This window comes from Phaethon aethereus, assembly GCF_964289735.1.
Source record: "Phaethon aethereus genome assembly, chromosome: 25".
Classification (NCBI taxonomy): domain Eukaryota; kingdom Metazoa; phylum Chordata; class Aves; order Phaethontiformes; family Phaethontidae; genus Phaethon; species Phaethon aethereus.
The window spans coordinates 4,508,107-4,515,223 of record NC_138601.1 but is presented as its reverse complement, the minus strand read 5'-3'; positions in this window follow the sequence as shown (position 1 = coordinate 4,515,223).

The window sequence follows — 7,117 nt, the reverse complement described above, 5'->3', positions numbered from 1 at the left end:
AGGGCCAGGCTGGACGCAGGGACGGAGGAGAAAAAGCAGAAAGCTTAAAAATCATCAAGATGGTAGCGAGGTGCCCAGCACTGAGCTCCCGGGCCCCCCCACCCAGGCGTCTACCAGCTTCTAGGGCTCCCCTCCCCCACTGTGCTCAGTTGTGTTTTGCCTTTAAACTAGAAAAAACCCACTGCTGTGGAAAATTACAGTAGCAGCTTTACTGCTGAGTGAACTTCCAATTTTGTGTACCCCCAAACATCTGAAATTCAAGATATCTCACCGCAACCCCTCCCAGGCTGAACTAAGCATTTAAAAAAAAAAATATATAGCTGGAAAAAGGAGAACAGAAATCAAAAAGTTGAAGTTTGGGCTTTTTTGGTGCTGGTCATTCAGCATGAATAGTTCTGTCAGACACAGGTACAGTGGGGCTGGACAGGTGCAGCCCCTTGTGGAGGCAGGGCAGGATCAGGCCCCGCTGCCTCACCTCTCTCTCCCACCAGCACATGGCTTTCACTCAAGTGAGCTTTGCCGAGCTCGTATTTCCAGAAAACTTATGTTCCTTCCACTATCTGCCATCTTGTGTGACCTGCAGGAATCCCTGCTAAAAAGGGAGGGATAAAGACCTGAGAACAGGCCCCTTTGTGCTCCCAGAAAGGAGGCTGGGGGGGAACACGGTCTCAGGAACCACAAAGTCAACGCTCTGGGTAGGGCCACAGAAAAAAATGGAATGCTCATGATTTGAGCTGCCAAGGATTTTGAGGGAAGCAAAGTTGAAGCAAGCCATAAGTACTACAGATACATTTTTTTTTTTTTCCCCCAAATGCAAATCTGGCTCCACAGCCTTTCTCCAGATGAGGTTCCTCCAAGGTGCCTCGTCTCCATTTGTCCCTGTGGTCTCATACCTGGCAGGTACAGAGGAAAAAGTCCTTCCACCCACCCAGGGCTCTTGGCAGCCTGTCATTCACCATTCTCTGACCTCCTGTTCCTCAATTAACATTTCTGATCACGTCTTCCATTTAAACCTTATAATTATACCATGTTGCTTGATTTCTTGAAAAGACATCATGACATGCAAGCTTTTTTTTTTTGCCTTGTTCTAGTCCCCTGACACATATTTTTAGTCTAGTGCTCAAATAAAGGTTGTTATGTTCCACCCTTTCCACTCGCCATACCTCTACTAATCCTACAAGCAGCCTTTACCTGCTATGGGTCCAGGCCTATGTTCTGCCTCCAGAAGGACACAGTTCTGTGGGTTTAGGGAAAGGAAGCATCTGTCCCAAGTAAAAAGGGTGAGGCTGATCTGTTTGACCCAGGAGCCTGGGAAGCTGTGGCATGGCTAGATAAGAAGAGGGAGAAAGGCATGAGGTGGCAAAGTAGCCTGGGCTTTGTGCCAACCTCTCTGGAGAGGAGAGGTTGTGACAGCAGCAGACAGTTGATCTCCCCCAGTGGCTATCATGGCAGAGCAGCACTCCCCATCTTCTTCCTGTATCTCTCTGCTCACAAGGCTGGCTGTTTCTATTTGCATGTAATCAGGCAACAGATGGGAAACTAGACAGTGCCATCTTCCTGGTTCTAGAAAAACCCAGTAGGGGGGAAGAGGTGGCATATATTGCAATATTGCAGTTACTGAAGGAAAAGACAGAACGTAGCTCCTGATAGAAGCGGAGACAGAAACCACAGCCTTGGTTATTAGAGCTTAGTAAACAAACAAAATGCCACCCAAGCTAATCATCCCTATCTCTTCTAGCAAGGAGTGCTGCGAGATCTCTGATAAGGTGGAAACTCGAGAACTCCAGTCGCACAAGGAGGCACATTGATCTCTGCTCAGGACTGTCTTAAGGGTAGGGGAACATTCCAGAACAGCAGTAGTGTTAGGGGGCATTTCTGAGAGTTAACAGCACTCACCAGAAGCCCGTTCGAGTATTTCTCTGTTCACTTAATCTTACAATCTAAAATTAAGTTTTAAACTAAACAAGGGTCCTTAAGTGTCTGTTGTCCCAACAGTTCTCCCTATCCCAGCTCCCACTGCACAAACAAGGTAAAAACATACCTAGCTGATCTTAGAAACCTTGCTGCTACTCTGTACACAGACATTTCTAAGTCAAAAGACACTCATCCTGAAAGTATTTCCTTCCCAAGGCCCATAGTAGCTAGTAGCAAAGAAACAGGACATTAAATGTAAGAAAAAGAAATGGAGAGGTAACCACCAAAGTACAGGTGTTAAAGAGAACATAAAACTGCAGTGAAAAATAGTTATAAGTGTGAACTAGAGGAGTTTTGACCATATCCTTTTTTCATTGACAGACTGGTCGCTCAACTTTTCCAGGAACCCCTCAGAGTCAGTCCTCCCAACTTAGAAATTCAAATTCACCTTTCAGTTTCTCTGCCACACTGTCTTTTTAAGGCACTGCAGTTTGAACCCAATACCCACAGCTGGAACAAACTAAAAATATTCACTCCTCTGTGCTGTTTTGTTTTAGCATAAAGGAGGTCACACAGCTGTGCCTCTGATTGATCTCACCATATCTCATGCTATAAATACAGCAAGGAATACTGAAAAAAAAATATAGTGAAGTGGTTCAGTACAACTAAGCTAAGCACCACTCTGTCTCAAGCCCAAGTTTTGCTTTCACCAAATGCTTCCCTCAAGGTTTAAAACCCCACATTTTACTTCAATATGTAGGAAGAGGCAAGAAAGTCCCAGCTGTTACCTATCAAATGGGCTACAGCCATTCTAGCTCAGACGAGTTGCACATTATCAGCCAGCCAAGTTTGTCTCATTTGCAAGAAGAACAGGCCTTTCTGTATCTTCCCCCAAAGACACACACCACAGAGCAAGCGTTATAAAATTAAAGTTCCTGCATTCCTGCAGGCTACACTCTAGCCTACGCAATGCAGTCATCTCCCCATAATTAAGGTTCCTAATGATGTGCTGCATAGTAGCAGAAGTAACACAATCTTTTACAACTGCTCAAGGGCTGCAGGTCAAGGATCCAAGTTCTCATCATACTCTGCATGCTCGTTTCCATTGCTTCTGCCACAGCAGTTTCTGCAGCCTTCTCTCCTTGCACAGAAGGAGAGCTGACCTACCATGCCACCAGTTAACTATTCTCACTTTTCAGAGCCTCAGAAAGCCAGTCATTTCATCACGATTAGCAAACACCACAAAGCTTCAGAATTACCAAATGCATCTCATGGCTATGGGATGACCTATTCAGCATGTTCCAGAAAGTCACCTTTTAACACTACAGCACTGTCCAGTTCCTCGGTATTTACAGGCACGCAGGAGAATATTTTTCTGGAAGGCCTGGCCGTCCCTTCCCCATTGGACCTCTTTGAGTACACCCTACTACACATCCCAGAACTGCTACCCACCATTCTTCAGCTTTATGTCAGTGTCACTCGAGGAAGTGACAGGCAAATAGGAAACACGTAAGGCTGAACAGTTGCCACTGCAGTCCTGTCATTCTGGTCCAGCGCTCCAGTCCTAAATGAGATTATATTTCTGGCTGTTTGCTATGGGTAGGAGGGAGACAGAGCTTAGATTTAAAGTCCTGATCAGCTGAGCATGAACGTGGAAGATCAAAGGGTCATTCAGCACACAAGCTAAGCTTTCCCTCATTGTCCTTGAACAAAATTCCTCTCACTCTAAACTGTGGAGTAAAATGCCTGCCTGTCTGCCTCCCACTCTATCCCCAAGAGAGATGGCTGCATTTCACTACTGGACAGTTTCTGCACTCAAATGTTTTGAGATTAAAAGCTCTAAAGAGCAGCAAGATAAATAAAACTGCAGTTTATTAAAAGAGACTAACAGATTATTCACCAGACCAGCCAAGCTATTTCACAGTCTGGTCATGCTTGCAGTGAAAACAGTGGGAGTTTTGGGAACAGAGCACAAGCCCTGCTAAGAATAAGGAGACATTATGAAATAGATCATTTTCACTAAGTCATGGAAAGGCAAGAAGCATCTCCTAATAGTATGAATCATCAATATACCAGAAAGAAAGAGTGCACTTAAAAGTAATCACTGATGTCCAGAACTGCCAACATCATAATAGAGCATGTAAATGAATACAAGGAGATCAAGGAGAGCAAGTCAGTCAAGTACGGACAAATCTGTTCAAAACAGGCAAGGGACTCAAAACTACAGCTATAATAAAGCATGTCTCATGCCTGCTGCTGCAACATCCTCCACTGCTGCTTGGGTTCCTTCTACCCACTACAAGAGCCATCTGATCATCCCACTGCTGTGGCCCTGCAGCTTCTCCTGCTGGAAAACAGACACAGCAGGGATGAAGTTTATTATATGCTTTGGGATCTTTTAATCACACACATCCAGAATTTTGGGTACATGATTTCCAATTTTCTTTTATATGGCCATTAGTGCTCATGGCATTCAGAGAGATCCCCTGCTTTGTGCCAGGCCATGCGTCTATGCAGGAGCTGCCATTTGACAATTCAAAGTGACACACAAAGGATGTCTGGAGCAGGACACAGCACATCTAAGGGACACCAGGACATGTGGTCTATGCTGGTAGATCCCACGTATCTCCTCCTAAGACATGATCTTGTTTCTGCTCCCATGCCCAACCACATAGATTCAAGAGTCAGCCAGCATCAGAGACTTTGTAAGATTTCCCAGAATAATATGGGCTGCATTAGATGTAAAGTGTTCACTATTAAGGAATGACAGCTTGCTTCGGAGAATGTGTGTTACAGGAAGCTTTAGGTTTTTAGGCTAGGCAAATCCACAGTTTCTCAGCTTGCACAGAAGAGTGTCAGCAATTAGAGCTCTAGTTCACCCAACAGCTACTGTCTGGCAAAGCATGGCAGCTCAGTCACACAGCACTGCCTTTCTATTTCCTGAAGCCAAATTAGATTAGAAAGTGTTAGAAACATGATATAGAAAAAAACCCCTTTACATAAAGGGCTGTATTTGGCACAAGAATATTATTCCCCCATAGATACAAGGCAGTCCCAAGCCAAGTTCCCCAAGAAGTGCTGCTGAACTCTTCCAGAACATGGAACTTTTGACTTTAGAAGTACAGGTAAATAAAACTGTGTGGTAACAACTGGCACAATGTAATTAGGAAAAAATGCAGACGCTGAAGAAAATAACCTACTTGGCTCACCTCAGAGCTCAGCAAGCCAGAAGTTCATATGGGAAGAAGCTTTTTTTTTGGCCGTGAATAATTACAAAAACAGGAGTTTCAAAGGAAATCAGCAGTTCCAGCTGGCACATAAACCTTATCCTAGGAACAGCCATTTTGCAGCAGCACACTTCTAATGGGACACAAGCCCCCGAGAAAGCAGTAACATTACTCACCCCAATCTTTACTTATCTGAGAAATTTCTCCAAGTACGACAACATGTTTTTTTCTAATTAGAGGCATGAAGGACAGTGATCATATCGTGTAAGACAAACTAGTGTAAATGCTACTGCTCCCATCTTGTGATATGCTTCCTCCAGATTCTCCATCCATTCTGTATTGGCAATTTCCATTCAATTTGGTGTTTCTTTGGCTCCTTCAGTGTTAAGGCACAGAGCTAATCAGTCTCCTAGGAAACTAAGGGAAAGATAAACCTGCCTAAAACAGAGGAGAAACTAAATTGATGCATAATTGATATCGGAATAATCAGACCATCCCAGCAATGGTGTTGCTCAATGTACCAAACTGCTAGTTGTTGTTCTCAAAATTGTTTTGCCTAGCTCTAGCTCTTACTTCCATCTTGCCTTACTACAATCCTCTTACTCCTTGTCTTAAGGATGCTTATTTTCTTGACTTTGGCTGAGCCTCCAAGTATACTCCACCCTTCAGTTTGGGGTGACATATGGCTTCTCTGTTATCTGCCTCCTTTTTTCACTCTGGATCTGAACAGCAGGCATATCCTAAATTATCCCTCTACCTCCACTACAGCAGGCAACTACCTGAGGCACAGAGTAGATTGAGTAGGGACCACTCTTTAATTAGTGGAGCAAGCAAAGACAAATTCTGTCCCTACTATACTCACATATAACCCGTTTGTAATATCCCCGAAGTTCTTACTACAATCAAGATATTCATGTCAGCTGGAAACTAAGCTACCAAGTCTGTGGCTACGTGCCCACAATGCCACAGTCAGTTTTATGAAGAACTGCCCACAGGATAGGCTCAGAAATGCCAAACAGGATAAAGTTTCGCCTCTACTTCCCACATCAGTGTCATTTCTGGTGACAAATGTTTCTTACACCTGTGAAAGTTTGTGTCATTGGGCTGAACAACATGAGCAGAGTTTTCCTTTAAGGAAGCATGCAGCAGACTTGATTGATTAGGAAGCAAGGCATTAACATCAGTGCCAGGCAGTTGGAGAGCACTGCCTAGACTGGAAGGAATGTATTAAAGGAGCAGACCACAAATCCAAAAGCAGACAAGAGAATCCAAAAAATAGCCCATTTTGGTAGGAACAGGACGAGGATGGCATAAAAATTATCTGGCCTATCAACAGGCTTTAGTCCTGCCATTGCAAAATGTACTTTTATTGCAACTATTTAATAATAAGATTATACTATGAGACCCAAGGGAGAGATGGAGGGAGGGAATCAGGAAGTGTGGCTATATTCAGCTGTAACTAAGTGAAAAACTTCTGCTTTCAGCAAAAAACTCAGACTGGATCTTTTTTCCATTACAATAAAAAAAGAGATATAGGCCAAATTGGATTGACCTTGCTCCCGATGCCAGAAAACACACGCTCCACTCAGATGTCTGCACGCCAGAGCCCCAGGGAAAAAGTGAGTGCATGGATTCTGTTCAAATTTACTGAAACATCCATATGCATCTGCAGCTAGTAGTATTCCACAAGACCTTCAGCTCAACACACGGTACATGGCCATGATTCTCCATACAGGGGTTTCTGTGGCTATTTATACTACAAGTCAGTATCCATTCAAATCTAAACCAGCTTCAGGCTTTAAAAAAAATAAACACACACCCCCCAGGCTGTTTGCTGAACTATCTGCAAACACATCCTCTTAAAACTGGAGTCCTCCTGATGTGCAACAGCTGATGAATATTTTTTTTAATGTGAAAGTAAAAAAATACTATGCCAATCTGCAAATAAATCCCACGGGCTAGACCAGCTTCAGCAC